Source organism: Bos javanicus, chromosome 6 (assembly GCF_032452875.1).
Source record: "Bos javanicus breed banteng chromosome 6, ARS-OSU_banteng_1.0, whole genome shotgun sequence".
NCBI lineage: Eukaryota > Metazoa > Chordata > Mammalia > Artiodactyla > Bovidae > Bos > Bos javanicus.
In genome coordinates, this window is record NC_083873.1 from 111,803,053 (window position 1) to 111,830,909 (window position 27,857).

At 43.9% G+C, this 27,857-nt stretch overlaps 2 long non-coding RNA genes across 2 annotated transcripts; both read right to left on the bottom strand.

The window, feature by feature from the left end:
• Window positions 1-707: 707 nt before the first annotated feature.
• On the bottom strand, window positions 708-23,429 carry LOC133249889 (uncharacterized). The gene is made up of 3 exons (XR_009737157.1): window positions 23,028-23,429; window positions 1,058-1,157; window positions 708-873 (listed from the first exon to the last, which is right to left on the bottom strand). It is a non-coding gene; the product is annotated as an uncharacterized LOC133249889 (long non-coding RNA).
• On the bottom strand, window positions 19,771-21,099 carry LOC133249888 (uncharacterized). Its single transcript, XR_009737156.1, has 2 exons — window positions 20,448-21,099; window positions 19,771-20,337 (listed from the first exon to the last, which is right to left on the bottom strand). It is a non-coding gene; the product is annotated as an uncharacterized LOC133249888 (long non-coding RNA).
• Window positions 23,430-27,857: the final 4,428 nt, after the last annotated feature.

Consider the following 27,857-nt stretch of genomic DNA (forward strand, 5'->3'; position numbering starts at 1 on the left):
CTCCTTTACTTTCTCCCATCAGTATTTTGTATTTTTCAAGGTACAGAGCCTATATATACATATATTTCCATTTGCTATTAACTGGTTTGTGTTTTTTGATGCTATTAAAAATGGCTTATTTTGGGAATTTAGGTGTTCATGTCTGTTGCTGATATGTAGAAATATAATTGGTTGCTGACCTTGTATCTAAAACCTTGACAGCTCCATTTAATTAGTTCTACCAGTTTTGTTATGTTTTTTTAGATTCCTCAGGGTTCTCTATGTAGGTATTGCCTTTAAAATCAGCTCCATATCCCTGAATGTTTTCCTTGGAGAGCTGGACTACAATCATTTCTTCAAATCTGTGGTTTCTCTCCATCCTCTGTGTCTGGACTTTCATTCTTTTTGTTTTAGACTCTGACCTCACCACAACTCCGATCTTAGAGCCTGTTGTTGTCTTGGTGGGAATGCCTTACTCTACCTCCAGCTCTAGCACTAACCTCAAGAACCCTAAGTTCCTTCCTAGATGTGTCTGGAATGGAAGGCCATTCCACATTTCTTAGGATCATGACCTGTAAAAACATGGGATAAAGTTTTAGGGTGATACAGAGTTGGAAAAATTAAAGAAAAAAGCAATCACTTTAGAGAGACATGCACTGTTCACCAAGCACAGTTTACAAGGAATTTTACCAGCATAGCATTGACTGAAAAGAAAAATGCACAACATCAAAGTTGTGAGTTGTGTTTTATTTGGCAGGTTTCCTGAGAACTTCAAGCCCAGGAGATAGGACTCTCAGATGGCTCTGAGAGAACCGCTCAGAAGAGATAAAGGAGGAGCCAGGATATATAGGAGTTTTGTAACAAGAACCAGGTGGTAGGAACATCAAAAGATGACTGTTAATTAAAGAAAATGAGATATCTCAAGTTAATGAATTTAGTGCTTTTCTATACATGGGAAGATGCAAAAGTCTGGACTCACTGAAATTATTCCTTGTGGACCTCAGCTCTCTGGGGCCAGTATCCTGTGTTTTCACATTCCTGAGTTTCCAAGGGAGCACCCTTGGGGGAGGGTACGTACCTGCAGTGGTTGTGGGCTTGATGGCGGGCACCGTGTTTCCATCCTGAGATGGCTTGATGGCTGCAACATCCTTTGTTCCCTGATGCGGCAGATGTCATTCCTGGTCCACCGTGCAATGAAGAAGAATTGAAATGTAGTGCTGATAGAGTTATATATGGTCCAATTTTATACTATGTAACAAGAAATTATGAAACCATAGTGCAGTCTACACTAAGAATATGTTTTCCACGTGTCTAAGGTGAACTGGCAGACCTCAGCTGGCCATGCTGGTGCAGCTGGTGGGGTGACGTTCACTCCGCGTGCTTCTCATCTTCCAACTGGCCAGCCAGGGCACACACTCGTGATGACAGCGGCACAAGAGAGAGTAAGCCCAGTGTGCACCCTATCTCAAGCCTCCGCTTGTGTCACAACTGCTAACCTCTGCTGGTGAAGTGACATGATTAAGCCCAAGGTCAAGGGGTGCAACAGAGCACCCCGCTCACTTCGGAGTCACATGGCAAAGAGTGTGCGTGCAGGAAGGTGTTAATAATGGGACCAAAGGACTCTACTACACTGCCAGAAATTCACTAGGTATTGGGTTTCCTAGAGGGCTCAATGGTAAAGAACCCTCCTGCCAGCACAAGAGATGCAGGAGACTCGGGTGTAGTCCCTTTGTTGGGAAGATTCCCTGGAGGAGGAAATGGCAACCCACTCCAGTATATTTGCCTGGGAGAGTCCACGGACAGAGGAGCCTGGTGAGCTGCAGTCCATGTGATTGCAGAGAGCCGGCATGACTGAACGACTGAACACTCGCCCACTGGGTGTTATCTGTAGATGTATTTGAATGTGCTCAAACTTGTGGTTAAATAAACCACATGCAATTGCAATTGGTGGTGCACGTTCCGCTATCTTCCCCAAATCAGGAGCAAATAATGTTTGTTTAATGAAGTTCTGATTCAGCCCCTTCAGATGTTGGTTTAGTTATCTGAAATTGGAAAGCACTCATTGGCTGTTACTCATCATTTTGGTACTCAGAACAAAAAAAAAAAAATGGCTATCATTCACAGACACTGGAGTAGTTAAATAAATCCACATGTGAAGTACATAAGACACTGTTTGGTCTTTTGGTCAATAAGTGTTGGTTATTTGTATTCTTATTTTCTGAAACTTAAATCTTATCATCACACTCCTCGGCTAATCCCCTCTATGGCTCCCCATCTTGCCTGAAACTCTGATTCTCAAACTTGAGTCTGCCTCAGGATCACCCGGGAATCTTGATGAGCATGCACAGTTCTGTATTCCGTTCCATACGTTCTGACTCAGTAGTCTGGGATGGGGCTCAGACATCTTTATTTCTACAACTACACAGGTCATCCAGATGCTAGTGGTGCTTGCATCACACTTGGAGGCACATAGACCACAGGGAAAAACTCCAGGCTCTTAAGCATTGCACCCAAGTCCCTCTTCTGAGGCCTTATCTCCAACCACATAAAATTTTGATATTTACTAAACAAATGAAAGGTAAGAATGACATGGCTATTCTTTGTTTTCTGAAGAGGCTGTCTTTCAAGTTATCTTAAGCCAAGGAGTGTTTTCTGAATTTTAACCTTCCCTAGGATGGGACACATTGTCCTTTTTTTTTTCTTTTCTTGTTTAGGTACATAATGTCAACAGTCCCATTGCCCTTCACTCCTCCAGACTGTTTTGCATCAGAGAAAATTACATTTCCCAGGCCCCTTTGCCTTCTGGTTTCCTGAAGTTTTGGCCAATGAGAAACATGGGTGGAAAGGGGGGAACGGGCAGGTATTTCTCTCCCTTGTCTTTGGCTCCGCCCACCAATCATGGCAGCTCTGCCACCTGTGATGTGTCTTCTGTGTCCCAGCTCTTACCAGGCAGCTCCCACCATGCTTCCGCAGCATCTGGACTCTAGGATAGCACAGCATCCCACTGTGCCCCCAGCTCTAGTGCGGTATGGATTCTTGCCATCAGTAGTGTGATGGTCGGTCTTCTGTATCAACTAAGGTATACTACCCAGTTATTCATCAAACTCTGATCTAGGTGTTGCTGGGAAGGTATTTTATAGATGTGGTTAACAGCTACAATCAGTTGATTTTCAGGAGATGATGATCAATAATGTGGGTACATCTGATTCAAGGTCCTTCCGTTGAAAGGCCTTAAGAGCAGAACTGAGGTTTCCTTGAGAAAGAAGACATTTTACTTGCGGCCCTGTGGATTGCAGCATCACCCAAGCATCCCCAGGGAACACTTTTTGACAGTCTAGCTGATGGCTTCAGCCTAGCTGATGCCTAGCCAGCAATGACCTGAGCTAATTTCTCACGATGTGTAATGTATGTAATATCTATCTATCCACCTATCTTTCTGTCTGTCTGTCTGTCTAATATGCTGGCTCTGTTTCTCTGTCAGAGCCCTGAGTGATGCAGGTCCTCTCTGGGTTATCTCTCTACTCTGCTGACCCTCACTGACACAGCATATTTTAAAGAAACTTTTCAAAGGACATTGTTTACAGACTATGCCAACGTTACTTTAAAAATTCATGTGTGTCATAGATCAATGGAACAGCATAGAGAGCCCAGAAATAAACCCACATAACTGTGATCAATTAATCAATGACAAAGGAGGCATGCACACACGATGGAGAAAAGACAGCCTCTTCAGTAAGTGGTGCTGGGAGAACTGGACAGCTACATGTAAAAGAATGGAAATGGAACGTTTTATCACACCCTACACAGAAAGCAATTCACTAAAGATCTAAATGTAAGACCAGAAACCATATAACTCCTGAAAGGAAATATAGGTAGAGCACTCTCCAATGTAAATTGTAGCATTATTTTTGGGATCTTGTCTCTTAAAGCAAGATAAATAAAAGGAAAAATAAACAAATGGTGCCTAATTAGGCTTAAAAGCTTTTGCACAGCAAAGGAAACCATCTACAAGACAGACAGCCTTCTGAATAGGAGAAAATATTTGCTAATGATTTGACTGATAAGGGGTTAATTTACAAAATATATGAAGAGCTCATGCAACTCAATATCAGTAAAACAAACAACTCAATGTAAGAATGGGAAGAAGACCTGAATAGACACTTTCCCAAAGAAGACATACAGAGGGCCAACAGGTGCAGGATAAGTTGCTCAGCATCATTACATCAGCAAAATGCAAATTAAAGCCACAATAATACATCACCTCACACCTGTCGGAATGGCTATCCTCCAAAAGAACACACATAACAAATGGTGGCAAGAATGTAGAGAAAAGGGAACCCCTGTGCATTGCTGGTGGCGTGTAAATTAGTGCAGCCACTGTGGAAAAATAGTATGGTGGTTTCTCAAAAAAAAAAAAAAAAAAAAATAGAATTACCATATGACCAATAATTCCACTCCTGGGTATAAATCTGAAAAAAACCCAGAAAATGCTAATTCAAATTATAGCCAATATTTTATAATAACTGTAAATGGAGTATAACCTTTGAAAATTGAGAATCACTACTAGTACACCTGTAACAATATTACACAGCTCAGTGGGTAAAGAATCTACCACCAATACACAAGACATAGGAGATGGGGGTTTGATTCCTGGGTCAGGAAGATCCTTTGAAGAAGGAAATGGCAATCCACTCCAGTCTTCCTGCCTGGAAAGTCTCATGGACAGAGAAGCCTAGTGTGCTACTATCCAAAGGGCTTCAAAGAGTCAGACACAACTAAGCCTGAGCATGGATACCTTGGTTTACAAACTGAGGGTGTGTGTAATTAATGCTTAGGAAAAGTTTATCATTTAGAGATCAAATTGCCAACATCTGCTGGATCATGGAAAAAGCAAGAGAGTTCCAGAAAAACATCTATTTCTGCTTTATTGACTATGCCAAAACCTTTGACTGTGTGGATCACAATAAACTGTGGAAAATTCTGAAAGAGATGGGAATACCAGACCACCTGACCTGCCTCTTGAGAAATCTGTATGCAGGTCAGGAAGCAACAGTTAGAACTGGATATGGAACAACAGACTGGTTCCAAATAGGAAAAGAAGTACGTCAAGGCTGTATATTGTCACCCTGCTTATTTAACTTATATGCAGAATACATCATGAAAAACGCTGGACTGGAAGAAGCACAAGCTGGAATCAAGATTGCCAGGAGAAATATCAATAACCTCAGATATGCAGATGACACCACCCTTATGGCAGAAAGTGAAGAGGAACTCAAAAGCCTGTTGATGAAAGTGAAAGTGGAGAGTGAAAAAGTGGGCTTAAAGCTCAACATTCAGAAAACAAAGATCATGGCATCCAGTCCCATCAGTTCATGGGAAATAGATGGGGAAACAGTGGAAACAGTGTCAGACTTTATTTTTTTGGGGCTCCAAAATGACTGCAGATGGTGACTGCAGCCATGAAATTAAAAGATGCTTACTCCTTGGAAGGAAAGTTATGACCAACCTAGATAGCATATTCAAAAGCAGAGACATTACTTTGCCAACAAAGGTCCATCTAGTCAAGGTTATGGTTTTTCCTGTGGTCATGTATGGATGTGAGAGTTGGACTGTGAAGAAAGCTGAGAGCTGAAGAATTGATGCTTTTGAACTATGGTGTTGGAGAAGACTCTTGAGAGTCCCTTGGACTGCAAGGAGATCCAACCAGTCCATTGTGAAGGAGATCAGCCCTGGGATTTCTTTGGAAGGAATGATGCTGAAGCTGAAACTCCAGTTCTTTGGCCACCTCATGGGAAGAGTTGACTCATTGGAAAAGACTCTGATGCTGGGAGGGATTGGGGGCAGGAGGGGAAGGGGAAGACAGAGGATGAGATGGCTGGATGACATCACTGACTCGATGGACGTGAGTCTGAGTGAACTCCGGGAGCTGGTGATGGACAGGGAGGCCTGGTGTGCTGCGATTCATGGGGTGGCAAAGAGTCAGACATGACTGAGCGACTGAACTGAAGTGAACACAAATTACATCATGTAACCCTCTCTCTCCCTTTGTCCCAGTGAGAAGCATATTACAAAGCTGAAATTTAATGAAGACAATGAGTCTCAGACAGGCTAAATAATTTAACCCGTGTCATGTACCTGGGAGCTGGAGGGGCTGTGGTTTGAGCCCTGGTCTCTGACACAAAATCACATTCAATCCCCAGCTCTCCTTGTGGCCACATGAATATCAGTCCCATGAATGACCACTGAGTGTGGTGTGAGTCCGTGAGAACACGGACTATCTGTGTGTAAGGGGGCAACTTATTTACAGGATCTGGGGCTGGTTTTCATACCTCTGAAATAATAGTAGAATCTATTTCACAGGTAGATTTTGAGGACTAGAGGAGATAATTTACGTAAAGAACTAGGAAAATGCTGAGTCAGCCAAAAAGTTCGTTTGGGTTTTCCGTAACATTGCAGAAAAACCTGAATGAATTTTTTGACCAACTCAATACTTGGCATAATAATTCCACCAGAAAATATAGCTATCACAACTGTTGCACTATATGTAATTTGATGCTACTGGTACTACTAAGTTGCTTCAGTCATGTCTGACTCTGTGCGACCCCATGGACTGCAGCCTACCAGGCTCCTCTGCCCATGGGATTTTCCGGGCAACAGTACTAGAGTGGGGTGCCATTGCCTTCTCCAATTTGATGCTAGGTATATGTAATTCCATTTACACTGAAAACATGCTTAATGAATGGTCATTATTAGCTTCTTGTGCTAACAACGGTGGTAGCTCTCCGTGAGTAGTCTGCTAACAGTCTCTTACAAGGTAAAATTTGGAAACTTTTATAGCAATTTTTTTTTTTTTTTTTGCTTTCTTGATGGCACAGATGGTAAAGAATCTGCCTGCAATGCAGGAGACCCAGGTTTGATCCCCGGGTTGGCAAGATCCCTTGGAGAAGGGAATGTCTACCCACTCCAGTGTTCTTGCCTGAAGCATTCCACGGACAGATGAGCCTGGCAGGCTACAATACATGGGGTCACAAAGAGTCAGATGCGACTGAGCAGCTAACTTTCACTTTCACACTTTTTCACAGCAACTTTTTACATTGCTCCAATATCTGAGATCATCAGTGAACTCATTTTATTTCTATAGTATTTTTTTAAAAATGTCAGTCTGTGGTGGGTTGTTGTTGTTATTTTGCAGTTGCTAAGTAGTCGTGTCCAACTTCTTTCGACCACACGGACTGCAGCACACCAGGCTTCTTTATCTTTCACTATCCCCTGGAGTTTGCTAACTCATGTTCATTGAGTCATGAGCTATGCGTGATGGGTTGGGGAAGGAAGTTTCTTCATCACAGAGAATTTGAGAAGCACTAGGAAAAAAAAGCACAGTCTCTTATCTCGGGGAACCCTGAAGATTGAAGCTCCTAAACTCAAGAGCAGAGGGGCAGTGGAATCGGGGAGCCAGATGTCACATGAGAGGCATTGGAGAGGTTCTTCAAATGTCTTCAGTGGAGACAGATGTTGAGTACGGTTTAAGCCAGAGGCCACAGACTGAAACTCCCAGGTGGGCAGCAAAGATGAATCATGGGGCCCAAGTCTAAAAAAAGTCCATGTTATTTTGATATGAAACATGTATGAACATTTATCTTGTTCTCAAACTATATGGACTTCACATTTTCATCGTCTCAATTTTTGCTGGAAACCTGTCATGGAAATAGCTCCATGTGAACACGATTCTAAGAAACAAACAACAAAAACGCCAGTGCGAGTTTGATAATGAACGATACACTGATTTAGCCAAGTGTGGCAGACAGGATTCTAAGAGTCCTGCCTCGTGTTCGTGTGCATGGCCTGCAGAAGCCCTGGGACTGTCACTGTGGTGTGGTGTCACCCCCATGAGTAGCTTGTGTCACACAGGGACTTGGCTTCAAGGATAGGAGAAGAACTTGGGTGGGCCAGCCCTAGTCAGGTGAGGCCTCAAAGGGGACTGGGCTCCTCCTGGAGGGAGAGCTGGGGCATGGGTGGGGTGCTCCCTTGCTGCCTTTGAATATGGACGAGGCCACGTGGTAAGGAATGCTGGCGGCCAGCAGGACTTGAGACTGTTCCTGCTCAGAACCAAGAGACAAGTGGGAAGTGTAGGCATACAACCACACAGGACTGAGTCCCTGCTCCCACCACGTGGTCTGGAAGGGGATGAGAAAGCAGGCTGGCTGGCACACAGATGGTAGCTTTGTAAGACTGTGAGCAGGAAATGCAGTCATGCTGTTCCCGGGCTTCTGACCACAGGGCTTCTGACCACAGAGATGTCAGCTGCCCTATGGGTGCTGTTTTAAGCCTCTAAGTTTGTGTGGTCATTGTTACAAAACAATAGAAAACTAACATAGCTAGGAAACAGACACCAGGGTCAGAGCAGATGGAAGACTCTGAAGGGCTCCTAGTTGGTTAAAGGGGGCGGCTGCCACTTGATGCCAGCCTTCTGCTGCATGTGAAAATATGGAGAGCATATAAGTATACCCCACTCCAGTACTCTTGCCTGGAAAATCCCATGGGCAGAGGAGCCTGGTAGGCTGCAGTCCATGGGGTCATGAAGAGCCGGACACGACTGAGCGACTTCACTTTCACTTTTCACCTTCATGCACTGGAGAAGGAAATGGCAACCCACTCCAGTGTTCTTGCCTAGAGAATCCCAGGGACGGGGAGCCTGATGGGTTGCCGTCTATGGGGTCGCACAGAATCGGACACAACTGAAGCGACTGAGCAGCAGTAGCAGCATAGCTGATTCACATTGTGGTATAAACAAAGAGATTATACTGCAATTAAAAAATAAATTAAAAAAGAGAAAATATGGATTCAATGTTTGCAGATCTGTGGGCTCTAGAGAAGTCAAGAATCTGGATTTTTGTATGAAAGAGCTTGAATTTTAATATGGAAATTCTACACACACACACAGATACGTATACATATGAAGTCAAGAAAGCACCTTCATGCCCTGACTCTGTAGAATGCCAGTTTTCTACCAACAGTCTTAGATTTCTGATTTGTGCTGGTATGTTTTCTTAGAGTTAAAATTTCAATTTTCATTTGTAGATCATTCATTTCCAAGTAAAATCCAAGATCTGACTTTGAGAAAAGTTTCGTTATAACTGGTGTTGGTATCTATCAACAGCTCTCTTTGCTTAGAAAGTGAAAGTGAAAGTCACTCAGTTGTGTCCGACTCTTTGTGACCCTGTGGACTGTATAGTCCATGAAATTCTCTAGGCCAGAATACTGGAGTCGGTAGCCTTTCACTTCTCCAGGGGATCTTCCCAACCCAGGGATCGAACCCAGGTCTCCTGTATTGCAGGCGGATTCTTTGCTTAGAGGTGAATTGTTATTTCCTTTGGTTAAATATTAATGAAGAAAACATACCTCGTAGAATCCACCCTTTTCCTCCATCATACTTCAGTCTCAAGAATTTTTACCTGAAATAGAATGTGTGAATGTGTGGACTACAATAATGCCTCTAATAAATACAATTTCAAGTTAAGCTAAAAAAGCACTGAAGTTCTTTCTGTTGTTTTAGAAATCCTTTCGAAGCTGACATTTGTTATTAAAGTAACTTCAGTTTTATTGCTACTGTGTGATATTATTTGTTATTCCTTGCTGCCACCTAGTGAAATAGCAGAAGGGCTGTGCCGGCGAGTTCAAATTTTGTGCTTTTTGTATCTGAATTTTGGTGAGTATTGTGATTCTCCCAAATTATATAGTGGCGCTTGTGGTAAAGAACCTGCCTAGCAATGCAGGAGACATAAAAGACGTTGGTTTGATCCCTAGGTTGGGAAGATCTCCTGGAGGAGGGCATGGCAACCCACTCCAGTATTCTTGGAGACCTGGGTTCAATCCCTGAGATAGGAAGGTCCCTTGGAGAAGGGAATGTCTATCCGTTCCAATATTCTTGCCTGGAGAATCCCATGGACAGAGGAGTCTGGCAGGCTACAGTCCATGGGGTCGCAGTGTTGGATTCGACTGAGAGACTTTCACTTCCACACTTGGAGTGAAAGTATTGACATAGGCTAGATTCCCTAGAAAATGAAGGGTCTATATAATAGGAATGCTCTTAGTTTTTTTAAAAAGCATTGTTACTTTGTTAGATTCTTGGAGGTCTAAAATAAAATTCCAAAAGCAGGTTATTTGCAGCAACATGGATGGATGTAGAGTATCATACTGAGTGAAGTAAGTCAGAGTAGGAAAAATACCATATGACATCCCTCATAGGTGGAATCTAAATGGAATTTAAGGTGGAATCTAAGTGGAATAGGTGGAATGATACAAATGAACTTACTTACAAAACAGAAAGAGACTCACAGACTTAGAGAATGAACTTACTGTTTCCAGGGGGAGGGGATAGTTAGGGAGGTTGGGAAGGTCATGTACCCATTGCTATATTTAAAATGGGTAATGAACAAGGACCTATTGTGTAGCACAGGGAACTCTGCTCAATGTATGTGGCAGCCTGGATGGGAGGGGAGTTTGGGGGAGAATGGATACATGTGTATGTATGGCTGAGTCCCTTGGCTGTTTACCTGACACTACCTCATTGTTAATCAGCTATACCCCAATACAAAAAAAAGCAAAATCTTGAAAAAATTCAAAGGCATGTTATATCTTTGCAATCTTTTAGCCTTACATATAGCTTGCTTTGTTTTCAAAATTGTCATGTTTCATTTTTTAGAGATGTGGAGGTTCACAAAAACAGGGATATTTCCTGGGAAAACAAGTCATCATTCTTTTGAGTGTTTCTTTAAAGCAAAGTGTTCCTGCTGCACCAGCCTGCACCCTAGTAAGTAAATTCTTATGTTCCTACTTCCCCCCATCATTCCCAGTCTCCCCACCATTTTGTCCCCAGTTCTAGGGCTTTAATTTCTCAGCAAAGTACTTTATATTTGAAGTTTCCAATATGTGACAAGCAGGTCACCTATTGCAATCATTCATAGATTCATAGCATCTCCTCTGCTAGAAATGACCTCAGACTTTAAAAACATGTACTTTTCTCTTTTTAGAGAAGAAGCATCACTTAGATGGGCCCTGTGGCTTTCTCTGGCCCCAGAGCGTCTTCACAGCAGTGCTGGGATGAGGCTGAAGTGTCTTGATGGCCATCAGGACACCAGGACTTGATAAGAGAGCTTGCTGGGGCTGAGCTGGGCTGGAGAGGAGATGTCGCTCCATCAGAGGGGCAGGAGGACCCTGGTCAGAAGGAACCTCAGCTCTGGAGCAGTGGGGTGGTCTGCAGCCAAGGAAGAAGTGTTTATCAGCAAACTCTTCTTCACCCGGCCTGTGGGGACTCACCCTGCATCTGTTCAGGTCATGCAAGGCAAGGAAAAGGTGTGCGTCTGCCCTTCCTTGGAGAAGGAAATGACAACCCACTCTAGTATTCTTGCCTAGAGAATCTTGTGGACAGGGGAGTCTGGTGGGCTGCTGTCCATAGGGTCGCATAGAGTCGTACACAACTGAAGTGACTTAGCATGCATGCGTGCGTTGGAGAAGGAAATGGCAACCCACTCCAGTATTCTTGCCTGGAGAATCCCAGGGACAGAGGAGCCTGGTGGGCTGCTGTCTATGGGGTCGCACAGAGTCGGACACGACTGAAGCGCCTTAGCAGCAGCAGCAGCAGCAGCTACCCTTCCTATTCAGAGATGCTGTCCGGAGCTGAGAGATGCTGAGCTACAGTTGGCATCTGGCTTGATGGGGTTGAGCCTGCACCATCCTCTTTGACTCCCCAAACACCTTTTTCTATATAAGCCAAGAAAAAGAAAAACTACTATATCCATAGTCTTATACTATTACTAACCATTAATGATCAGTTATTAATTTCATACAATTAATTATTAAAATTATATAACTACTTATTGTTACTAGTAATTGTTAATTGCCTATATTAGTTTAATTCCATGTTAATATTTAGTATACTAGTATACTATGGTTTTTCCAATAGTCACATACAGATTTGAGAGTTGGACCATAAAAAGGGCTGAGCACCGAAGAATTGATGCTTTCAAACTGTGATGTGGAAGAAGGCTCTTGAGAGTCCCTTGGACTGCAAGGAGATCAAGCTAGTCAATCCTGAAAGAGATCAACACTGAGCATTCCCTGGAAGGACTGATGCTGAAGCTGAACCTCCAATCCTTTGGCCACCTGAGGCAAAGAGCCAACTCATTGGAAAAGATCCTGATGCTGGGCAAGATTGAAGGCAGGAGGAGAAGGTGATGGCAGAGGATGAGGTGGTTGGATGGCATCACCGACTCAATGAACGTGAATCTGAGCAAACTCTGGGAGATGGTGGAAGACAGAGGAGCCTGGCATGCTGCAGTCCATGGGGTCACAAACAGTCGGACATGGCTGAATGACTGAACAACAACAATCTAATTATTACTGGCTGTGTTAATAATTAGTACTAGCTTTTTCATAGCAATAAAATCAATGGTAGAGATAAAGACGATCATAACCATAAACAACTCCCCAGGAAACTCGAACAGTTCTGAACTCATCTGCACCTAACAGCATGGTTTTCAAAATACATTCTAAAACACTGAAAGAATTTTAAGGAGAAATGGGTATATTTCTGCTAATGGTGAGAAAGCTTCAGTTCAGTTCAGTTCAGTTGCTCAGTCATGTCCGACACTGCACAGGCTCTAAGCTCTTGAGCTCTGCTAGTTGCTCTGTGACATGTGGGCTCCTCCCAGACCAGGGATCAAACCTGTATCCCCCGCATTGGGGATTTGGTGATTCAGATAGGGACAGATTTTACTCTGGGGATAAGCAGACATGTGGAAAATCTTGGAATGAGTCTTGTTGGACATGGGTATTTTTAGATTAGATACACAGAGTAGATAACAGATCACCGTGGCTACATGTTCCTGCTTAATTCTGAACTTGACAAGGTTTGTTTTGAGTGGAGGTCACTAACCATCTAATCCTTTTCTATTTTGGTTCATTTTTAACTATACATATTATCTCTGTGAATAGATTAGAAAAAAATTACGGAAGGAAAATCAGAGGGAAGGAGGATCATGACTGTGGCTGTGTTCCAACTTAAAAGCAGACAGTGTGACTGAAGGAAAAACGTCTGTCTCCTATAGTCTCCCACTGAAGACATTTTTAGAGCTCTTCCTGAACAAGTATTTATCCAGCTCCTATTGGATGAGTCCCTTTGTCGGCAAGGGCACCCATCCAGTCCATCCTAAAGGAAATCAGCCCTGAATGTTCATCAGAAGGACTGATGCTGAAGCTGAAGCTCCAACACTTTGGCCACTTGATGCTAAGAACTGACTCACTGGAAAAGACCCTGATGCTGGGAAAGACTGAAGGCAGGAGGAGAAGGGGAAGACAGAGGATGAGATGGTTGGATGGCATCACCGACTCAATGGACATGAATTTGAGCAAGCTCTGGGAGACAGTGAAGGACAGAGGACACTGGCATGCTGCAGTCCCTGGGGTCACGAAGAGCTGGACAAGACAGGGACTGAAGAGCAACCACATTAGATGAGGGCCAAAATGTCCTGGGTACTAGAGCCAGAGTGGTGAGTTGGAGACTTTGTCCCTGTCTTCAGGAGGAGGGAGGCCAGGCTGGTATCTTATAATGTCTCAATTTCCTCCTACTCAAGCCCTAAATTAATCTCTTTTGTTGTTGTTGTTTAGTCGCTAAGTCGTGCCCAACTCTTTGTGACCCTATGCACTAAAGCCTGCCAGGTTCCTCTGTCCATGGAGCTCTCCAGGCAAGAATACTGCAGTGAGTTACCATTTCCTTCTTCATGGGTGCTTCCTGACCCAGGGATCAAACTTAAATCTCCTGCTTTGGCAGGCGGACTCTTGACCACTGAGCCATTAGGAAAACAGTTAAAATTTAACCTCTGCCCCATCCCTATTGGCATGTGGCTTGGGATGGTGGTTTCATTCTGTTGAAATAACCCTGCTCAGTAAGCATTTTAAGGAGAGAGGTCATTATCCCGTTACCCGACAGTACTCAGAACTCAGAATGTTGACTACTTGGCACCTTTTGCTGGCAAGGTATGAGGTGCTCTGTGCCATAATCATGTAGGAAGATCCATGCCAACCTGTAGCCATGGAAACCCATTGGGCACAGCCTAGGAAGTGCTGCCAAGCCTCTCCAGAGCCTTGTGATGGGGGGCCTGTAATCCAGAACCTCCTTGTCAGAGGGCCTCCTCCATGCATGTCTGCCTTGATTTCAGTGACTGCTCCCATGCACCAGAGATTTCTCCCCTGAAGCTTGTCATGAGTCCTATGGTAGCCCTGTTTCTAAGCATCCCTGGCTACACTGAGGGGGTCACTATCTCTTATTCCCAAGCCTCTCATTATTTTAGTTAGTTAGTTCAGTCACTCAGTCGTGTCTGACTCTTTGGGACCCCATGGACTGCAGCATGCCAGGCCTCCCTGTCCATCACCAACTCCCAGAGCTTACTCAAACTCATGTCCATCGAGTTGGTGATGCTATCCAACCATCTCATCCTCTGTCGTCCCCTTTTCCTCCTGCCTTTAATCTTTCCCAGCATCAGGGTCTTTTCCAGTGAGTCAGTTCTTTGCATCAGGTGGCCAAAGTATTGGAGTTTCAGCCTCAGCATCAGTCCTTCTAATGAATATTCAGGATTGATTCCTTTTAGAATTGACTAGTTTGATCTCCTTGCAGCCCAAGGGACTCTCAAGAGTCTTCTCCAACACCACAGTTCAAAAGCATCAATTCTTCAGCACTCAGCTTTCTTTATAGTTGAACTCTCACATCCATACATGACTACTGGAAAAACCATAGCCTTGACTTGTCACTTAGGGTGCTGTAATTGGAACCCATGGCACTGGCTGGCATTAGAGACAGTAATTACCTCTAAAGCTCTACGGAATCAAATGAACTTTTATCTAAGAACCTGACAAGTTGGGTGAAAAAGTCTTTAAGGCCTGCATTGCTGGTGAGCCAGCAGCCCACCTGAGAGTAGGGACTTCCGGGGAAGGACAGCACCACTGTGTCCACGACAGGACCTGGTAACCTGACCACCTTTGGGGATCAGAAGGCGAGCGGGCAAGTGCAGCCTCAGCTCACTGGCCACTGTTTCTCTCAGTGTGTGTGTGTGTGTGTGTGCATTCAGTCGTGTCTGACTCTGGGACCCCATGGACTGTAGCCCACCAGGTTCCTCTGTCCCTGGAATTTTCCAGGCAAGAATACTGGAGTGGGGTGTCAGTTCCTACTCCAGGGGATCTTCCCAACCCAGGGATCAAACCTGAGTCTCTTGCATCTCTTGCACTGGCAGGCAGATTCTTTACCACTAGGGCTGCCTGGCAAGCCCTCGTGTCTGACTCAGATCTGCCTTGAAATATGCCTGTGCCTTGAATCTATCCACCACCACCTCAGCTCAAGCAAGACATCCTGAGCAGGAAGATGGATGCAAAACACGTGTACGATGGAGTCTGGGACTGAGGTCCATAGACTTTTTGATGTCCTGCTCTTATTGCTGTTCAGTGACTATGTTGTGTCTGATCCTGTGACCCCCTGGACTGCAGCACACAAGGCTTCCCTGTCCTTCACTGTTTCCTGGAGTTTGCTCAAACTCATGTCCATTGAGTCAGTGATGCTATTCAACCATCTCACCCTCTGTGGTCTCCTTCTCCTCCTGCCTTCAGTCTTTCCCAGCATCAGGGTCTTTTCCAATGACTTACAGGCAGCTGTAAACTCAAGTATCTCGTTCAGAGTACAGGGTGTCCCACTGCCTTCAATTCCAGAAATGTATAGAGGGTTGGACTTAGTAAGGCCCTGGTGGACTCTCAAATGCTCGGTGGCTCTGGCTCCTGGGAACTCGTTCAAGTGAAGGTGCATCAGATTAGCTCCCTTTGGAAAGCCTGAGAGCGCTTTGGACAGGGCTGGAGAGTAATCCCACCCCAGCCTGGGGGAAGGACCGGGAGGTAAAGCAGAGGACACAGGTGCTGATCAAGGGCTTCTGGGAGAAGTGAAACAATGGGGAGGGGCAGGGACATCTCCTGGGACCCAGGTGCCTTAGAAACTATCTAAGAAGGCCATCAGGGACCGAGGAGTTTGGGGATCATGGACTGGATACTTTGCTGTCAGGCAAGCACCTGCTTGTTTCCCAGGACTCACTTTCGTGAACCAGAGGGGTCTGTGAGAACAAAGACTCGTAATTCCTCACTTCTGTAATTTACATTTTTGGCAGGGCATGAGTGACCACTGGGGAGAACGGTCAGGCATAGGCTGGATATTCTCACGGTTACTATCTTGGTATTTAGTAACGGAATCCCTTTCTAAGTGGCACAAAGGCAACCAAACCTATCTACGCATGCTGTCATTGTTCAGCCGCTAAGTTGCGTCTGATTTTGCAACCCCATGGACTGCAGCACACCAGTCTTTCCCCTGTCTTTCGCTCTCTCCTGGAGTTTGGTCAGATTAATGTCCACTGTATTGGTGATGCTATCTAACCATCTCATCTCTTGCCACCCCCTTTATCCTTTCGCCTTCAATCTTTCCCAGCATCAGAGTCTTTTCCAAAGAGTTGGCTCTTCTTATCAGGTGCCCAAATATTGGAGCTTCAGCATCAGTTCTTCCAGTGAATACTCAGGGTTGATTTCCTTTAGGATTGACTGGTCTGATCTCCTTGCAGTCCAAGGCTTCTATGTTTGGCAGGCTTTAAAGGAGAAATTCTGAAGGGAAAAATCCCAGGCTTGAATCATGGCAATACCATGGGAATATTTGTAGCCCCAGGGGGATGACTTTGGATGCTACCTAACTCTCTGTACACAGATGTCAAGTCAGTGTATTGAATCTTATTTTTCAAAGCTGTTTTTCAGAAACCTTAATAATAACATTTTACATGCTTACCATGCTTGCTGGCATCAGACTCTGCTCTATGCATTCCACACATATAACTCATCCATTTTCCTAACAATCCTGGGAGGAATGGATTCCTGCACCCTGCCTTTTACTTGTAAGCAACTTGCCCAAGGTCATGCAGCTCTGAAGTGGAGGAAGTGAGGTTCAAACCAACTGGGTCTGAGTTTGGAGGTTGGTTCCTAACCACGACCTCCACTGCTTCTGATGATGTCATCTGCTTACAGGATATTTCTGAATTTAAGCTGACCACAAGCAACCTTAAGAAACAGCCCTAATTTACTGTCTAATCATTGCCTTCTTCCTGCCCCGGAGCCCCACTGGATGCTCTGATGATCTGACTTAAATTTCTTAGGATAAGTGTATCTGTTAGGATTCTTTTTTTGGCTAAGATCATATAAAAAGGAGAATTTGTTAGAGGGATGTTGTGTGGATCAGGGAGAGGGAGGGAGGCTGGAGGATCTGCCTTAAAAACAGAATGAGAGGGGCCACAAACAGAAACCTTGTGTGTGGTGGAGTGCAAGCAACAGGGGCCTGGAGCTGGAAGGATGGGCTCCATTGCTATGAGCTCCAACGGGAAAAGGAGCCCATTGTCCAAGCTCAGGTTCCGTGTCCCAGTGGGCGTACAGGATGGGGAGAGAAAGGTTGTGATGGAGGGAGCCTTTGGATACCTCCTCCCAAGGTAGAAAATGTGGGGCTTTAGCTGTGGGGGAAAAGGAACTTCTGCCCTTCCAGAGCATGGGATGGGCAAGACTAAGTGAGAACGGGCAGAGGAAGAGACAGATCTGAAAACGATTATCATAGAACAAGTAAGTGGTGATGTAAGACTTAAACTTGGGTAACAGGAGAGAGACTGAGGAGAAACTACAAGATCTAAGAGGATGACTTAGCAGCAGTGTTCTTCCTCTTTGCCCTTTTTTCTTCACGTTCTGAGACATTTTCTCTGACCCCAAGTATATATAAGCAACTCTGAGAGTTAAAGCTTGTATATTTCCACATCTGGGGCCTCCCTGGTGGCTCAGTGGTAAAGAATCCTCTTGCAATGCAGGAGACGGGGGTTCTGCCCCAATGTTGGGAAGATTCCCTGGGGGAGGAAATGACAACCCACTCCAGCATTCTTGCCTGGGAAATCCCATCGACAGAGGAACCTGGTAGGGGTCGCAAAGGAACTTAGTGACCAAACAACAATAACACTTCCATGTCTGTCTTCTGGCCTGAAAATTTTCAGCTGAGGACCATTTTTCTCAAGTCCTAAATCTCATCTTCATATGATTTTGTTCCCCAGTATTTTCAATCCCAACTCATTGTACTTTTACTAGAGATTGCAGCAAGTATAGTTTATCTTCTGAATAGAAATGTAATTTCGGAAGCAGGCCATTCTCCTTGATTATAAGCAAAATCAAACTTAATATTAGTTTGGATTTATTTGACTGTTAATATTATTTACTTTCAGAAAACAGACTAACCCCAATTAGCATTGTGAATTGTCTGCCCTGTAATGACCAGAGATTCCTTTCTATTACATTTACTGAAATCATTTGCATAGTAATTACAGTTTAGCTATATTGGTGAGTGAGATTGTTTCCCTTCTGGTAATGTTGTATGATGGTCTCTCATTAATCACATGGAAAACCTTACCAGATGGCAGAATTAAGCAAGTATAGTAATATACTCCCACTAAACTCATGGTCATTTGAGGTTCGAAACCAATGTTTCAGTCTGCTCCCCCGTCTTCCTTCAAATGTGTTTTACTTTCTAAACCACTCAAGCAACAGAAAAACAACTTAAGTTGCAAATGTGATTGGTCTGGGGAGCTTTTATTTAAAAATTCAGTAGTGCAGTTTGGTGTTCTGTGATTACCTGGAAGGGTGGGGTGGGGGAGGGGAGGGGAGGAAGGGAGGCTAGGAAAGGGATGTGTGTATAATAATGGCTGATTTGCATTGCTTTACGGGAGAAACCAAAACAACATTGTATAAACTAAAAAAAATTTTTTAATTAAAAAAAATAGAGTGAAAAAAATAGAAAAATTCAGTAGTGCAAATTATGCATCTTGTCTTCTCCACTGTCTCTCCCTCCTCCATTATTATCAACAGAGCCTGCAAGCAAATATGACGGGCTATCAAGACAATTGAGGCTTACGTATCTGGGTGTGTGTGCATGTGTCTGGGTGTGTGTTTGTGTGTGTACTTTGCCCTAACCAAATGTAGCATAGGAGAATCTGAGTTTGCTTAATAAAACCAAACAAAACTGGGACTTAGACTTCACCTTACAAAAGTATTGTATTTAAAAATGTCTTTGAACCACACAGTGTCCTGGGTGCAATCAAAATATTATTTAGGGACTTCCCTGGAGGTCCCTAACAATTAGCTTCCCTAGTGGCTCAGAGGGTAAAGCATCTGCCTGCAATGCAGGAGACCTGAGTGCGATCCCTGGGTCGGGAAGATCCCCTGGAGAAGGAAATGGCAAACCACTCTGATACTCTTGCCTGGAAAATCCCGTGGATGGAGAAGCCTGGTAAGCTGCAGTCTATGGGGTCTCAAAGAGTCGGGATACAGTTGAGGGATTTCACTCATTCACTCATTCTGGAGGTCCACGGGTAAAGAGTCTGCCTTGTAATGCAGAGGACATGGGTTCAATTCCTATTCAGAGAACTAACAGTCCACACTCGGTGGAGAAACCAAGCCACCACATCACAACTCCTGAGTCTTTGTGCTGCAACTGGTGTCTCACACGCCACAACTAGTGAGTCCAGGTGCTGCACTGAGAGACCCCTCACAGTGCGACTAAAGACCTGATGCAGCCACATAAATATTATTTAATGTCTAGAGCTTTACAGTTTTTAGAAATTAGTTCAACAAAAAGTCTAAATTGATGCACACACACACAACACTCATGCGAACACAAGCACAGTCGCAGACGCGTGCACATCACCTAAAGTTTATCTGGGACAGGATGGTACAGGGGAAAGAAAGCAGGTGAGGAGCCAGGCAGCTCTGGTCCACCCTTGGCTGTGATTGCATGGAAGTCATTCTGCTTGAGCAGTGGTTTCCTCATCTGTGAAAGAGCTCTAACAGTAACCTATTGGTATTAGCTGGGATACAGGGTGAACACCTTGGGTTTCCCAGGTGGCCCAGGGGTTAAGAATCTGCCAGCCAATGCAGGAGACCCAAGAGTCCCAGGTTCGATCCCTGGGTCAGGAAGATGCCCTGGAAGAGGAAATGGCAACTCACTGCATTATTCTTGCCTGGAAAATTCCATGGACAGAGGAGCCTGGAGGGCTGCAGTCCATGGGGTCGCACAGAGTTGGACACGACTGACCATGCACACTGACAACCTTCGCAGAAACTCCAAAGACTGTGCCTTACATAGGACAGGGGGCTATGCCTTCCACAGGACAGCCAAAGTCAGTGACTGAGGCTCCCTGCTGCTCCCCATTCCTGTGTGTCCACAAGATCCAGGGCAGCTCACCACCACATCTGCATTCCAGCCTGTAGGAGAAGGAAAAAGGGAAGGTGAGGGTGGGCCCCTAGCTTTTAACAGCCTATCTGGAAGCTGCACAATCACCTCTGTTCACACTTATTGGAGAGAACTTAGTTACCTAAGCAGCCCCATCTGGCTGCAAGGGGAGTGGGACATTTTCATCTTCACTTTGGTTGTCCACGCGCTCACTTGAAACTAGAGAGGGTTCTGCTACTAAGGAAGGAGCAAGACTGGATACTGGGGCATGATGAGCAGTTTGCCACCCCACCTCACATGGCAACCAGGAAAATTAAATGAGATCACAATACCGAAACAGTCCACATTCACAAATCATAAAGCCCCTTGCACACCCATATTTCTAACAGCCCCATCATAATAGCCAGAATGTGGAAGTAACCCCAGTGTCCACAGACAAGTGAATGGATAAACAAAACATAGTGAATACACACAGTGGATATTATTCACCTTTGAAAAGGTAGGTCATTCTGACCTACTTAACCTGTAGGTAGGTCTACAGAATTGAGAAACGTTGAGGACATTATGCTAAATGAATTATCAGTCACAAAAAGAAAAAAAGTACTGTATGACTCCACTTACATGAGTTACTTCAGTTCAGTTCAGTCGCTCAGTCGTAGGACAGTCAAAATCATAGAAATAGAAAATAGAATGGAGGTTGCTGGGAGCTGGAAGGAAGGGAAATGGGGCATTTTTAACAGGAAGAGAATTTTGGTTTTATAAGATGAGTCCAGTGGGAAAATTAGCAGCCCCCACTACACGTCAAGAAGGGTTCCTTCCCTAAGCACTCAAGAGTCAAGGCATTGCTTGTATTCATTATTCCTAATGCTGTTTCTTGTTTGTTTTTTCAGGGAGCTCATAAAATAACACAACAATAATAATCCAACTCCTTATCTATGTATAGCACCTAACAGTTTACAAAACACTTCTGGATATAGTGTGTCAGTCAAGAGAGGTGATTCCTACAAGAAAAAATGGCTGTGTCTCATAAACACAATGATCCATCTAGTCAAAGCTATGGTTTTCCCATTAGTCATGTATGGATGTGAGAATTGGACCATAAAGAAAGCTGAGTGCCAAGGAATTGATGCTTTTGAGCTGTGGTGTTGGAGAAGACTCTTGAGAGTCCCTTGGTCTGCAAGGAGATCAAACCAGTCCATTCTAAAGGAGAACAGTCCTGAATATTCATTGGAAGGACTGATGCTGAAACTCCAATATTTTGGTCACCTGAGATACAAAGAACTGACTCACTAGAAAAGACCCTGATGCTGGGAAAGACTGAGGGCAGGAGGAAAAGAGGACAACAGAGAGTGAAATGGCTGAGAGCAGGAGGAGAAGAGGACAACAGAGAGTGAAATGGTTGGATGGCATCTCTGATTCAATGGACATGAGTCTGAGCAAGTTCTGGGAGATGGTGAACGATGGGGAAGCCTGGCGTGCTGCAGTCCATGGGGTTGCAAAGAGTTGGACACAGCTGGTCAACTGATCAACTGACCAAAACATAAACACAAAGGGGATAAGTATTAAGAAGAACTTGCTGAAATCTGTGAAATGGAGTCATAGAATGGAGACATGGTAAGATCCTTGGTCCTCGATGGCATCACTGAGTCACTGAATGTGCTCCTGCCTGAATCTTTGCCTGTCCATGGGCCTCTATGTATCTTTCCTTCTTACCTAAAGCAGTTGAGTTTGATTCTCAGATATTTACAGTTAAACCCTTCCTAAGTGATGCAACTCTTCCATCACAGAGATTTTATCTGGGGAAATCCTTACCTGGATGATTTACTAGAAGTAAGGAATGGCTGTGGGGCAGGTGAAAAGCCAGACTATCTTTATAACAAAGTTAGCAGGTGGTAGAAATGGCATTGCAATTATTTCTGACCCTTACTTGGAGTTCTTTCCACTACCACAGGAGTGGGCAAGCGTTCATATAAAGTTCTAAATAGTAAGTACTTCAGATTTGTAAGCCTTAGGTTTCTGCTGCCACTACTCAACTCTGCTGTTGCAGTGACAGCAGCCAAAACAGTATGCAGATAATGGATGCGCTATAATCCATAGATATGGTGAAGATGAATTCAGAATTCCATTTCCAACTCTCCTTGATTTCTTTGACCTATTATTCAACAATAATTTTGAAAATGATATTTCTATATATTCCATTAGACTGGAAGTTAGGTATGGATGTGAGAGTTGGACCATAAAGAAAACTGAGCACCAAAGAATTGATGCTTTTGAACTGTGGTGTTGGAGAAGACTCTTGAGAGTCCCTTGGACTGCAAGGAGATCCAACCAGTCATTCCTAAAGGAGATCAGTCCTGGGTGTTCATTGGAAGGACTGATGCTGAGGCTGAAACTCCAATACTCGGGCCACCTGATGAGAAGAACTGACTCACTGGAAAAGACCCTGATGCTGGGAAAGATTGAAGGAAGGAGAAGGGGATGACAGAGGATTAGATGGTTGGATGGCATCACAGACTCGATGGACATGAATTTGAGCAAGTTCCAGGAATTGGCGATGGACAGTGAAGTCTGGCATGCTGCAGTCCATGGGGTCACAAAGAGTTGGACATGACTGAGCAACTGAACTGGACCAGGAATCTTGGCTTACTGTGCTGGAATTCTGACAACTTGCCTTGTGATCTTGGACAAGTCTTTTAGCTTCCCAAGACCTCAGTTTCTTTACCTGCAGATTGAATGAGCTTCATACGAAGCCCTCAGAGGTCCTTTCCAATACTCAATACCCATTTGTTTCTCTTCTTCATTAGAGAGTCAGTTCATGGGAAACAGAGACACCCTGTGCCTTGTTCACCGTTTCATCCCAACAATGCGCACACGTGGCATAGAGCTCGGTAGGCGCCGGCTAAATCCTGTGGAACGCATATGAACAACTCCAGTCTGTTTGCTGCTGCTTTTTTCTCTATCAGCTAATCTCTACATTCCCTTCGTTCTTTGGTTTCCATGGTATTCCTACAGAATAACACTGGAGTGAGTTCTAGAATTGCTCTCAGAATTGGCTCTTCTCTGTTTGTGTCTTGGATAACTTCTCTGAGCCTCAGGTTCCTTATCTCCAAATTAATAAAATGATTCCCACTTCACAGAGCTATAAGATTGAGTAGACTTGATCATGAATGTGAAAATGCTTTAGTAAACTTAAAAAATATATGCATGTATGAGTTATGATGATAACATTGATTATTGTAAAGTTCTTGGCATGAACAGTGAGTGCTAAGTTTAATTTAATTTTATGTCTATTAATAATAAGCATCTTGAAGTATTACAGAGGGGTAATGATGACAACAATCTTCCCTAAACAAAAAAAAAAAGACTGCCTCTTCAGCCAAAATGTGATCATTGGAGACTATAAATAAATTATTCCTTTATATTCTCATGAAATATTCAAGAGAACCACTAATATTATTTTTAATTCAGAACAATTGAAAGACAATGAAAAATACTAGGCTAGATTCTGGAAAGTTAAAGAGAAAGAAAAATCAGTTATGTTAGAGCAAGAGAAGTAATAGTAGAAAATCAGATATTAGGAAAAACTATATTTAAAAAGCCATTGGCAGTAATTCAATTCAATTGATGAATAATAAAGTTGGTGACAGGTCATATCACCCTTCATATATTGTCTTGCTAATGTTTCAGATATAAAAATATCTACTCTGCTAAGTCACTTCAGTCGTGTCCGACTCTGTGTGACTCCACAGATGGAAGCCCACCAGGCTCCCCCGTCCCTGGGATTCTCCAGGCAAGAGTACTGGAGTGGGGTGCCATTGCCTTCTCCTCGAAGGATCTAAAAAAGGATATGTATATATTGGGCTTCCCTGGTGGCCCAGCTGATAAAGAATCCAGCTGAAATGTAGGAGACCTGGGTTTGATCCCTGAGTTGGGAAGATCCCCTGGAGAAGGGAACTGGCTACCCTCCCCAATATTCTGGCCTGGAGAAACAAATAAAAAGAAGAAATAAGCAATGAATCTAAAAAATCTTTCAGGTAAGATTGTGTGTGCTGTGCTCAGTCACTCACCCGTGTCTGACTCTTTGCGACCCCATGGATTGAGAACTTCACAAAATACAGCAAGTGATGTCATTAGATGGTAAAAAGAAAAGTTTTTGAATACAGGTATAAAAATTTGGGGGCGATCACAGAGATATTCATTTAAGCCAAAGGAGGGGGAAAGTGTAGCTTGACTTATTAAGACAATTTTACCATCAGGATGCTTTTATTGCAAGGAAGAAATAATATACATGCATTGCATTTACAGTGGGCTTCCCTGGTGACTCAGTTGGTAAAGAATCCACCTGCAATGCAGAGAGCCGGGTTTGATCCCTGGGTCAGGAGGATACCCTGGAGAAGAGAATGGCTACTCACTCCAGTATTCTTGTCTAGAGAATTCCATGGAGAGAGGAACCTGGAAGGCTGCATAGTCCATGGGGTCTCAAAGAGTCAGACACGACTGAGTAACTAACACACTTTCCATTGTTTTTCATTTGCATATAATTTCCAAATGGAGGGGGCATCAAGATTGAGTATATCCAGATTAATGAACTAGGTTATCTCAGAAAGGCCCATAAGACGAAATTTCTTACACTGAATCTCATTTTCAGTGCTCTCCATTATGTAATTGGAGACTCATTTTGATTAAAGGCCAGTAATTCATTCAACAAATATGTATTCATTTCCCACAGTTTGCTGGGAACAAGCAACGTGGAGATACAACAGCAAACATGATTCGGGAGCAGGGGGACTTACTTTCCCAATACATCGTGTCTCATTTATTCACTCATGGGGCTATTTATTCACTTTGGATGGCTAGTCTTCCCCAGGATCAGAAGTTCAGAGGAGAAAAAGCCAGCCACAGTCCCAGCCTTCTTGGCACTTACAGACTAGTGAGAATAAGCAACCATCAACTATCCTTACGACTTACCATGTGCAAGGTACTACATGAACAAATTATGTTCATAATATTTCTTACCACACTGTGATGACAATACTATCTGACAGAGGAGGAAATCAAGGCTCAAAAGTGGCAAAAAAAAAAAAAAACCCTGCCCAAGGTCATAGAGCTCACAAGTGGCAGACCTGGGTTTTGAACCCAAAGACTACACTCTTGCCTACTCTGCAACACCACTTCCTGTTGCTGGAACAATTTCTGGGAAAGAACAAGACTGAAGAACCTTGGTGGCTGAAGTAATTGCTGTCTTGGAAGCAACTGATGGGGAAGAAGTGAGAGGGAAGGCAAAGAGTTCATCTCCAGTGTTTAACATTTGTTGAACATCATGGGCTTCCCTTCTGGCTCAGCTGGTATAGAATCCACCTGCAATGCAGGAGTCCTGGGTTCAATCCCTGGGTTGGGGGGATCCCCTGAAGAGGGGAATGGCTACTCATCCAGTATTCTGGCCTGGAGAATTCCATGGCTAGAGGAGTCTGGTGGGCCACAGTCCATGGGATCGCAGAGAGTCTTCTTACATGACTGAGCATGCAAGCACAGAGCTATTTACTAGCCAAAGCCCACATGGGATAGTGGCAGAGGGTCTGAGAAACTGGACTTGTCAGGGAGACTATCTCCTCCAGGAAGTCTGGAACTTCCTTCCACAGTAGACAAATGCTGTCACATCCCAATAGTAAGACTTTATATTGTCTTTTAATTAATTAAATTTGTTTAATTCTCAAGGCAAGGCTAGAAGTAGGTCTGGCAGGAGTTATGATCGTCTGAGTAAAATTAAGTCAGTTTTACAGCATCACACAGGCAGCTAGGGGGAGGAAGGAATGCCCTGTGATTCTAGGGCAGGCACACTTTGCACTCAGTAGAACAGCCCGAGACTCTAAAGACTAAGTGCAAACACACACAGGGAGAATCATTACAGACAAATGAAAGTGATCCATATTGAAGCCAGAGTGAGGGAGAGACCGGACACCCAGTCTAAGGAAGAGGAGGGGATGAGGCCGCAGAAGCAGGGAGACTGGAGAGACCAAAGACAGACTTTCTCAGTTTCTAATTTGGCTGGAAAAAGTATCAACAGTTGCCTAGATCAGGGCTGGTACATGTGTCCACCACTTTCCCCCTTAGGTAGGCACAGCAGACATAATCTATCGATTGTCCTGGGATCACAGCACTGACCTTGATATGGCGCTCCAGGCAAAAACTACCACCTAAATGTTGTTCTGTGAAACCACACCCAGATGCCATCCCTACATTGGAGTCAAAAGCTAAAACCTGCACTTTCTCAGTCAAGAAACATACAGAGAGAAATCTTGGATACTAATCAGATATATCCTGAGAGTTCTTGGTCATTTTACTAAAGTATCTGAGCCTCAATTTCCTCATTTACAAAACAAGGACAATAATACTTACTTCACAGGGCTGTTAAAGGGTTTTAAACCATAATCCCTACCCAGTATTTAGTGGGTGCCTGTTTTTTTATCTTTATTATCAGCGCTAGATGAGAGGTGACTAATGCCTCCTTACAAAATCCATTAAGTACCAATGTAAGGAAAAGACAGAATCCAGTCTCTAATTTGGTTCCCAACATAGAGTCAAATTGATTGATTGATTGACTGATTTATTGATTCATTCAGTTCAGTTCAGTTCAGTCACTCAGTCATGTCCAATTCTTTGTGACCCCATGGAGTGCAGCACACCAGGCCTCCCTGTCCATCACCAATTCCTGGAGTTTACTCAAATTCATGTCCATTGAGTCGGTGATGCCATCCAACCATCTCATCCTCTGTCATCTTCTTCTGCAGCCTTCAATCTTTCCCAGCATCAGGGTCTTTTCTAATGACTCAGCTCTTCATATCAGGTGGCTAAAGTATTGGAGTTTCAGCTTTAGCATCAGTCCTTCCAGTGAATATTCAGGACTGATTTCTTTTAGGATGGACTGGTTGGATCTCCCTGCTGTCCAAGGGACTCTCAAAAGTCTTCTCCTACACTACAGTTCAAAAGCATCAATACTTCAGTGCTCAGCTTTCTTTATAGTTTAACTCTCACATCCATACATGACTACTGGAAATACCATAGCTTTGACTAGATGGACCTTTGTTGGCAAAGTAATGTCTCTGCTTTTTAATAACTGTCTAGGTTGGTCAAAGCTTTTCTTCCAAACAGCAGGCGTCTTTTAATTTCATGGCTTCAGTCATCATTTACAGTGATTTTGGAGCCCCCCAAAATAAAGTCTGTCACTGTTTCCATTGATTCATTCATTCAAGAGCTACTGAGTGCCTGCAATGTCACTCTAGAGCAGACTCATTGGAAAAGACCCTGATGCTAGGAAAGATTGAGGGGAGGAGGAGAAGGAGGCAACAGAGGATGAGATGGTTGGATGGCTTCACTGACTCAATGGACATGAGTTTGAGCAAACTCTGGGAGATAGGTAAGGACAGGGAGGCCTGATGTGCTGCAGTCTTTGTGGTCACAAAGAGCTGGACACTACTGAGCAACTGAACAGAACAGCAACAGAAGCTGCAACATCACAGTCAGTCATCCTATTAAACATGGGAAATGCAACTGT